Source organism: Papio anubis, chromosome 1 (genome assembly GCF_008728515.1).
Source record: "Papio anubis isolate 15944 chromosome 1, Panubis1.0, whole genome shotgun sequence".
Classification (NCBI taxonomy): domain Eukaryota; kingdom Metazoa; phylum Chordata; class Mammalia; order Primates; family Cercopithecidae; genus Papio; species Papio anubis.
The window spans coordinates 188493989-188504510 of NC_044976.1; the positions used below are offsets into that span (position 1 = coordinate 188493989).

General features: G+C 40.0%; 1 pseudogene; it reads right to left on the bottom strand.

Moving 5' to 3' along the window:
* Positions 1-9792: 9792 nt before the first annotated feature.
* On the bottom strand, positions 9793-10266 carry LOC116271337 (annotated as a pseudogene).
* Positions 10267-10522: the final 256 nt, after the last annotated feature.

Genomic DNA, 10522 nt, shown 5'->3' on the forward strand with positions numbered 1-10522 from the left:
TGTTTTCTGTTGTTTAAGATGTTTGTCAAGACAATACGTGCACAGCTGAACATAGACCCTTATCAGTACTTCTGATTTTGCCCTTGTCCTGTTTCCTCAGAAGCGTGTGATCTTCGTTCTGCCTTTTGCCCTTTGAAGCATATGATCTTTGTGACCTACTCCCTGTTCGTACACCCCCTACTCTTTTAAAATCCTTCATAAAAACTTGCTGGTTTTGTGGCTCAGGTGGGCATCACGGTCCTACTGATATGTGATGTCACCCAGAGGCCTAGCTGCAAAATTCCTCTTTGTACTCTTTCTCTTTATTTCTCAGCCAGCTGACACTTATGGAAAATAGAACCTACATTGAAATATTGGGGGCGGGTTCCCTGATACCTGTTAACAAAGGCTTTCTTTGTTATAAACTCTCAAAATTGCTTTTCTAAATAGAACATGAATGTATTGATGCTAAGATAAAACTAGTAATTTAGTATTTAACTTATTTGCCATTCTCATGCTTACATAGAAATTAAGACCAAGAAGACTGAATTTCCTCATGGTATATGAGAAGATACTCCAAGAGTGCTAATGGACATGTTCACCACATATTAGAGGAATTCCTTTATATGGCCCTCTTAGAACTGATCAAGATAGAGTTCTAGGATTGTATCCAGATATCCAGCATGAATTGTCATAGCTACCTAGCCACTAGGCATGTCAAATCTTTCTATAGTTAGAGCTTTTAATTTAGGATCCTTAAATAGATTTTGGAGTATTTGTGAATCTCCAGAAATTATATGTAAACTTTTGCTTTTGGGGCCAGTTTTCTGATGAGTAGGTTTGTAGCTTAATCAAATTCACAACAGTGAGTCCGTAGACCCAAGGAAAGTAAGAATCAGTCCTCTGGTCACATGGTAAATATGTGTCTCAACCATCCTTTTAACAATTAAACTTTTGTTATCTATTTGTTTGGAAAAGAAAGTGGTACCTATGCATTCTTTTTTTTTTTGAGATGGAGTCTTGCTCTGTCACCCAGGCTAGAGTGCAGTGGTGCAATCTTGGCTCACTGCAACCTCTGCCTTCCAGGTTCAAGCGATTCTCCTGTTTCAGCCTCCTGAGTAGCTGGGGTTACAGGCACATGCCACCACGCCCAGCTAATTTTTGTATTTTTAGTAGAGATGGTGTTTCACCATGTTGGCCATTCTGGTCTTGAAGTCCTGACTTCAGATGATCCTCCCACCTATAAGTTGTTGGTCATACTCATGAAGAAGGGTGGCTCAGTGATGTGTGACAAAAGGGCAGAAAGGCGGGGTCTCTACAGCAGAGCTCTGCTGCTTCTCTGTCATCCCAAGCAATTCTGCTCTGGTCCAAATTTGTAGACTCACTCAGCAGATCAAAACCCCTGCAGTCATCTGGACCCACCTATTTTAAAAGGCAGTTTAACAAACATCTGGTGTTATTCAAGCATGCTTTTAAGGGGATTTCACCTCCCACTTCCTCCTTCACAAGAAGTTATCAAATTATTCCTTGTAACCACATTCAGTAAGCTGCACGAGATGAGTCCTAGTACACATAATTTTCTTCATCTCTTTATCTTTCCAGGACTGTTGTCCCATGGTTAGTTTGGCTAATCCCTTCACTTTCTCTGCCCATTTTCCATCACAGGGCTGTTCAGGCACCTCATCTCGGCAGCCCGTCTGAAATGCTCCCTTTGCCTATCAGCAATGCATAGCGTAGGTATGTGTTGCCTCGCACCTTTTCTTGCAGCCTTGTTCTTGCTCACATGATGACTTTAATAATTTATGTGGGTTATTACTTCCCTTCCACCCCCTAATTTCTCACAAATGGGTTCCTTGCCCACCCAGTGAGTCCTGCCCTGAAGTTTCTTTTCCACAAAGGGCCCCTCAGTTTAGCTTCTTGTTTAAGTTCTTCTCTATTTCTTTGGACATCTTCCTGTTTCTGTCACTTGCAGTACCATAGCTAAGTCTGCTATCCCCAGCTATCCACCTTTTGTAATTCAACAGTAAAAGCCAAAGTCATGAAAGCTACAAGCTGGTTGGATCTTCACAGCTAGTTTCAGGATTTCTAGCTCTCTTTGGTAAATATAGATCAAGCATGGTAAGTGGAATTAACCATATCCCTTTTGAAGGCAGTCCTTGTTCTTCAAAATTGTCATATTTATTTTAACAACATGCTTAGCTATTGCAACCCACATGTAGTGGGAGGAAATGTTTGAAAGGCTTTTCTGCCACAGTCAGCAGTGACTTGTCAGACAAACAACTTCTGAGGTGCAACTTTGGTCCTGACAGCTCTCATTCCATTAGGCACAGTCCAGGAGAATGGGAAGCCAGGAGATTTCCGAGAAAAGGTGTCTGTTTCATGGGCATATATTCTTCACCTGTCAATAAACACTTTTAAAAAAGCCTCCAAACAAAGGAGATAGATATAGTTCTCTCTCCAAGGGTAGAATCTGAACTGAGTCTTTGTTATCAGCTGGCTAGTTGGAATGGGGAGAGGCCAAGGGTAATGACTGGCAGTATGGCTGCTGGCCTGTGTGGCCATCATAGCAAGGGTGGACAATATGATAGTAGATATTGACCCTATGGTCATATAATCTGATCAATGTCCTTAGATCAACAAGCTTCTCACTATGTTTTGTATAAAATACTGGTGTGCAGAGAACAAGATGTTGACTTCTTAATCCTTTGAGCCCAGGCAGGACCTGGAGCATCAGGGAACATGTGGGCTGTTCACCTTTGGCCTCAAGTAGCCTCTCCCATTTGCCCCAATGTGCAGTACAAATAACATCATTTTCTCTATGTGTCCTGAAATGGAAAGATTAGAAACACTATCTTAGCAGACCTGCCCTTAAAGGCCAGTGGTTTAAGAAAGTATAAGGTTTAGGATAGATAGAGCATCCTAAGAAGGAGGCATGAAGGAAAATAAACATGAGAAGGAAACATGAAGGAAAATAATCCCGGAAAAGTGTAATCCAATATGCTGAAATATGTGAAAATAGTAAGGAGAGGAAGGGGAATGCCACTGGATGGCCAAGGAAGTCAGCAGATGTAGTTTTTTTATGTTTTTTTTTTTTTTCCAACTGGTAAAAAGTCCTTGAATTTTCCTTTTTTCTGTTTTTTTTTTTTTTTTTTTTTTTTTTCCAACTGAAAAAAAGAAAGTCCTTTTCTTTTTCTTTTTTTTTTTTTTTTTTTTTTTTTTTTTAAATTTAAAACTCTTAGACTCTGACTCTCTGACTAGCATTTGTTTATGCTTGTTTAAGAACTGTGTTTTAAAATCTTTTTATTCCAAACACCTAACACAGGGTCTATCACATACAAGTATTTATTGATCAAATGTTTGTTGAAATGACCAGGCATGAAGTGATTGCAAAAGAAGAAACTCATTCATTCATTCAACTCAGCAAACATTTAAACATTTTCTAGTTACTACTATGGGCTAAGCTTTGGACATTCAAATGAGTGAGAAATACCATAGTTTTCAAGGAATTCATAGTTTAGAAGAGAAGAGAAGGCATATTGATAATACATGATTACATATGGCATAACAGAGGCTGCACAAGATAAAGTTAAGTACCAAGAAGGGATAATCAATTTTATCCTGGAGAGTGGTTAGGAAACCAGAGGAATGCTTTAATTGAGTTTAGTTTTAAAGGTTGATTGAAATGTAATATACACGTATAGTAAATGTACCACTTAATAAAATTTGACAAGTTGAACATACCATGTAAGCCAGGTGCCTAGAAAGATCCCTTAGTTTTCTTCCTAGTTACTGTCCACCAAAAGTAAGACCTATCTGACTTTAAACAGCATATAGCAGTGATGCCTGCAACTAGTGCCTTGTATAACAGGAATGGCACAATATCTACACTTTTCTGTTTGGCTTCTTTCAACAAACATTATGTCTGTGACATTCATCTATATTATTAGATATGAGTAAAGATCAGTCTCGTTGTATGATATTCCATTGTCAGAATATGCATGCATTCATTCCTCCATACCTACTGTTTGGTGGACATTTTTAGTCTCTGACTGTTACAAATAGTTCTGCTATGAAATTCTAGTACATGTACTTTAATGAATGTATGTATGCATTTTTGTTGAATGTATACCCAGGAGTGCAATTGTTTGTTCTTATGGTATATTAAGATGTATAGATACTTCCAAATAGTTTTCCAAAGTGGTCGTACTAACTTACACTCCCAGTCGCAGTCTATGAGGGTTCTGGTTGCTCCATTTCCTTGCAAACAATATTTTTTCTTTTCATTTTAGCAATTCTTATGGCACCATATTGTAGTTTAGCAGACTTTTGAAAGATGCATTCTATTTTATTAGGCAAATGGGGTAATAGAGCGAGTCCTGGGGAGGATCAAAAAAATAAGAAAGGGGGAGCATGTAGGAGTCCTCAGCAGCTCTCCTTGGAGGCACTAGGGGAGAATCTATTTCCTTGTGTTTTTCTAGCTTCAAGAGGCTGCCCAAATTCCTTAGTTCCTGACCCTATATCATTCCAACTTCCTTCCATCATCATGTCACCTTCTCTGACTCTGACTCTCCTACTTTTCTCTTGTAAGGACCCTTGTGATTACATTGGGTCCATCTGGCTAATCCAGGATAACCCCATCTCAAAAGCCTTAACTTAATCATGTCTGCAGATTCCTTTATCATGCAAGTTGCATAGTTACAGGTTCTGGGGATTAGAACATGAACATCTTTTGGAGACCCTTTTTTAGTCTACCATGATCATGTTGTAGCCTCACCTTATCTATACCATAGTATGTGTTATTCTTATTTATGTGGGCCAGGTGCTAAGCAGAGTGGTGTGATGGAAGAGGCTGGGTACAGTGGATCCTGCCTGTAATCCTAGCACTTTGGGAGGCTGAGGTGGGCAGACCACCTGAGGTTGGGAGTTTGAGACCAGCTTGATCAGCAAGGAGAAACCCCTTCTCTACTAAAAATACAAAAATTAGCCGGGTGTGGTGGTTTATGCCTGTAATCCCAGCTACTCGGGAGGCTGAGGCAGGAGAATTGCTTGAATCCAGGAAGCGGAGGTTGCAGTAAGCTGAGATTGTACCATTGCACTCCAGCCTGGGCAACAAGAGCAAAACTCCGTCTCAACAACAACAACAACAAAAAATGCTGGTATGGAGTTAGCACACCAGGGAGTCCCAGAGCTGCTTCAGAGCTATGAGGCCTTGGACAAATCATTTAAATTCTCCTGGTTCTCGCTTTGTAGTTTGTGAAATGAGGCTATTGGACTAGGTCAGGGAAGGCAAATTCTTGCTGGGCACGCTGTCAACCTTCTTCCCTCCCACACCCATGGCAGAGATTACTACTTGTTCAAGGCTCTTTCTCTTGTGATCTTGTGTCCCAGCCTAACCTTCCAAACAGCCACTACCAGATGGCATGAGATAATACTGAGATGAAATCTACTTTCTCTCCTCAAAAAAGATCATCTATGAGGCCTACATCTTAAGCTGTTAAAACAACATAGACTCCTAAAACTCAATTAACCTTATCATGGATCATCGAATGCCCAAAGTCAATTGACTTCCTTTCTATTCTATGTTTTCTTCCCCAAGTTTTCTCTAACTTATTAACTTGGCTAATCAGTATTTTATATATCTTTGCTTCTCCTCTGAAGGGAGCAGTTAGGAACAAAAAGAGAAATAATAGGCCGAATGGGTCCCCAGCTGTCTTATCATCAACGCGGTATAAATAAGAGTTGCCTACACAGAAACCCTGCACTGCCACCACAACCATGGCAATACATGTACTTATACTTACACTTGTAACTACACTTACATTTAAAAGCCCATGTCACTTTCTCCCACACACATTGATTTCTACATAGAATTTGCCTTTTCCTAATATACAGAGAACACAGCAACAAATTACACTGTTGATTGCCAGACTCATGAGCTAGAAAGAACTCTCTCAAAAGTAATTGACAACCAGGCATGACCAGGCATGTGAAACATCTCTCTGAGGGTGAGTGTGAAACATTAACATTAAAGACATATAGCTTGGATCATGAGAAAAGCTATGAGACAGGATGTGAACTCACTTCTACTGGAAGGAGTAAAATGCAAAGAATACTCAGGGGACTTAAGTTGAGCACAAGAATCAAAGTCAGATACTAGACCCAAAAACCAGAATAGTCAAATGATCACACTGTCTTGTGATACATGGTTTCTGGAATGCATTACGAAAAATGAAAGAGCACTTTTCTATTGAGATAACTGTCTCTTGTCAGATTCTACCTAGGTTTGCTGTAACCTGATGCTTTCAACTCTATTTGTGGTTTATAAGATTTTCCAAAGAAGAGACACTTTTTCTTCTTAATCTAATACCCCTTCACATCAAAATGGAATTTTGAGTTGCTTCATTTTATAACCACAGGACAGAGAAGATGCCTCTTCTGAGATCTGAGTTCCTCACTGGAAATTCTTGGTAGAGACAAAGATGTGTGGTGTCCTGGAATGGGTTGCTTTCCCTGAAAAGCCAGAGCATCCCTCCCCCACATTTAAGTGATTACCCTCACATAGGCCTGCCTTACTTTTCTCACAAAATGTGTCAATATCTGAAATTATTTTATTGCTCTGTTTACCTTGGGAATGGCAGCCCTGTAAATGATGAATTGGGGATGCTGATCTAAGTGGCAGGCTTGTTTTCTTTGGCCAGCATAGTGGCCATAGATCAATTTTGAATTGAATGTCTTTAGACAAGCAGAAACTCTCCTGCTCAACATAATCACCACTCCCTGTATTCTCACCCTTGGCTGCTTCACACATGTGAGTCCTCTGCATAGCCCAGCAAGGCATTTGAGTAGGGGAAGTGTGGCTTCCCTGTAGCAGGTCTCCTGCCCTGGAATATAACTGCATGGCAGTAGGACCTCATCTGTACCCCAGCATGCATAATGGAAGGGATTCAACAAATACGTGTTCGCTGGTGTATAAAATGAGAGGTTTTATTTCTGGCTTCTTCTAACTTGTTGTACGCCAAAGAGGGGGCGTTCTGCACTTTTCATACTTTCACTTTCTCACCTGTGGGAGGTTTGAGTGGTACAATGTACATGGAGTTGAGAGGGAAATGGGTAGAGGCCCTGTTAAGATTCTTTTGGAGACACCCCTCCAGAGTCAGCACTCTCTAGACAATGAGAAACTCCCTTCTAGCCAGGCTTTTGCAAAGAACTGAGATGCTTCCTTAGACGGGAACAAAGGTTCACAAGTGTTATTGTAAGTCTCCTCTCTGTGAGAAATGAGATAATGACGAGTCAGCCAGTATGGTGGACAAGATAATGCTCCCCCACCCCACAAAGATGTTCACGTGCAAATTCCCCAACTTGTGACTTTGTTACCTTATATAGCAAAGGGGACTTTGCAGATGTGATTAAGTTAGAGTCCTTGAGATGGGGAGATTATTCTAGATTATCCACCAGGTTGGCCCAATATCATCACAAGCATCCTTATGAGGGAAAGAGGAAGGCAGAAGAGTCTGAGTCAGAAAGAGTTATGTGATGACAAAAACAGAGGTAAGAATAATGCTATTGTTGGTGGGGGAGCATGAGCCAAGGGATGTGAGTGACCGCTAGAAGCTGGAAAAGGCTGGGAACAGATTATCTCCCAGAGCCTCCAGTAGGAATGCAACTCCAACTATGCATAGATGTTAGCCCAGTGAGACCTGTGTGGGACTTCTGACCTTCAAAACCATTAAGATAATAAACTTGTGCTGATCTAAGGCATTAAGTTTGTGGTCATTTATTATAGCAGCAACAGGAAGTTAATACAATGAGTCAGTATTTATTGAGCATCATTTATGAGCTAGGAACTGCATAATGTTCTCAGAATAAAAGATAGATATGGTCTTCAAATGTAATTTTGTAGGGAGGGTAACCTTTTTTTAAAAACTTTTAAATTCTACTTTTCCAAACTTTTTTTATTTTTTATTTTTTGCATTTCAGTAACTTTATTGAAAGGTATATCCCTTAGTACTAAAACATAATGGTAGTTGGTTAGTTTACCTCTGCCAACTCAAAATTAACGATATATTCAAAATGTTGAAATTTATCAGTCTTTTGGGAAAACTAAAAAGTTATGCATAAACAGGATATTGGCCTGAGATTTCCTTTTTTTGTTGTATCTCTGCCAGGTTTTGGTATCAGGATGATACTGGCCTCATAAGATAAATTAGGGAGGAGTCCCTCCTTTTCAATTTTTTAGAATAGTTTCAGTAGGAATGGTGCCAGCTCTTCTTTGTATATCTGGTAGAATTCAGCTGTGAATCCATCTTGTCCTGGGCTTTTTTGGGTTGGTAGGCTATTTATTACCGCCTCAATTTCAGAGCTTATTATTGGTCTATTCAGGGATTCAGTTTCTTCCTGGTTCAGTTTTGGGAAGGTCTGTGTATCCAGGAATTTATCTGTTTCTTCTAGATTTTCTAGTTTATGTGCACAGAGATATTTATAATATTCTCTGATGGTTGTTTGTATTTCGGTGGGGTCAGTGGTAGTATTCCCCTTATCATTTCTGATTGTGCTTATTTGAATCTTCTCTCTTTTCTTTTTTTTTTTTTAATTATACTTTAAGTTCTAGGGTACATGTGCATAATGTGCAGGTTTGTTACATATGTATACTTGTGCCATGCTGGTGTGCTGCACCCATCAACTCGTCAGCACCTATCAACTCGTCATTTACACCAGGTATAACTCCCAATGCAATCCCTCCCCCCTCCCCGTGATAGGCCCCGGTGTGTGATGTTCCCCTTCCCGAGCCCAGGTGATCTCATTGTTCAGTTCCCACCTATGAGTGAGAACATGATCTTCTCTCTTTTCTAATTTATTAGTCTAGCTAGCAGTCTTATTTTATTAATTTTTTTTTTTTAAACCACCTCCTAGATTTGTTGACCGTTTGAATTTTTTTTGTATGTGTGTGTCTCAACCTCCTTCAATTCAGCCCTAATTTTGGTTACTTCTTGTCTTCTTCTAGCTTTGGGATTTGTTTGCTCTTGTTTTTCTAGTTCTTTAGAATTACAGAACATGTACACTTTAATGAATTTCTTATTGCTATGAAGAGGAGGAACACTTAGAGACAATTACATCAATACAATACATACTGATTCCACAGAATGCTTATACATGCATACATTTTCCTCCAAACGAACATGTTTTTCACAGATTTAAGTGACAAATGATTTATATAGGATTCTCCAGATTCCAAAATATGTACAGATTTTTTTACTCTACAGAAACTGATGAGCAGTGGTTGAAAAAGGGTTGTTTTGTCTAACATGGCTCTTATGAAATTCTGTATCAATACACATTTTTCAGTAACCACACATTTTCCTTTTAATTGTTAAGTGAAATTCTGGACATATCAGCATGCGGGATGAAACTGTTCCATTTCCAAACACTGTTTCAGATGAGATCACGAGTGACTGACAGCATGACTTAATTTTAACCGTACACACATGCACACGCACACAGGAGCACGTACACACACAGGCACATGCACACACATGCACCATCCCCAATCTTCTCTGTGACTTTTGACTAACATGGCCACAGCAGCAGTGGAGGAGATCACATTAGGAGAAGACACACAAGTTAAGAATAAGGTGTCCCCACTCCTGAGAACTCTGCCTGAGCACTGGCAGGGCTGCGCCCGCATGGATGTGAGTGAGGAACCCAGTGTCTGAGGTCCCTCTGGTTTACCAGAGAAAGTGAGCAGCTATGGCAATGACGGTCACCAGTGTGCCTAGAACTCAATGGCCACCATGAATACATATATTTTTTCTTCATTTAAAATTTTAATCAAAGCTTGTATATAAGATTACTTTATTCCTGCATCTCCTCAATTTTTTCTTCCTTGTATTTGCCCTTTTCCTTTCCTACTTGGCGAGATTTGACTTTCTGTTCAAGGATCTTTTTGTGGTCTTTGTCCAGTTTTAGGCTAGTGATAACCACCTTGCTGGGGTGAATGCCTAGATGGACAGTTGTGCCATTAGCCTTTTCCCCCTGCACCCATTCAGTGTAGATGACATATTTCTTCCTATAAATCTGGATTACTTTATCAATTTACTGACCTTTATAGTATCCTTGCACAACCTGAACTTCATTATCCTTTCGGTTAGGCATGGATTGAACATTGTACTTCTGTCTCAGCTCTTTGGAAAAAGGGGAAGACATAATCTTCCTGTGAATGTGGGAAGGTGTACTGAAATGTCTTTTGCGGTTCTTGCTTCGGTCAGAAGTCACAAAGGGATTGAACTTCATTTTGGCTGTTCCCACTTCGGTCTAGGTTTTTTAAAAGCTTCAAAATTTTTTAATTTGGCAGAGATGTGGTTCTTAAGTTTGATTTAGCTATTTGCAGCCATTTCCCAACGTTCCTAAACATCATTCTAAGACTCTCAGACTTTCAAAATAAACCATGAGGAACCCAAGCAGGTAGCCTGTGCAGTGGTACCCCGAAGCCACGCTGAGCTCAGGCCTTTGCTTGTGCAGTGGAGGGAGAGATCTGGCAATCAGACCT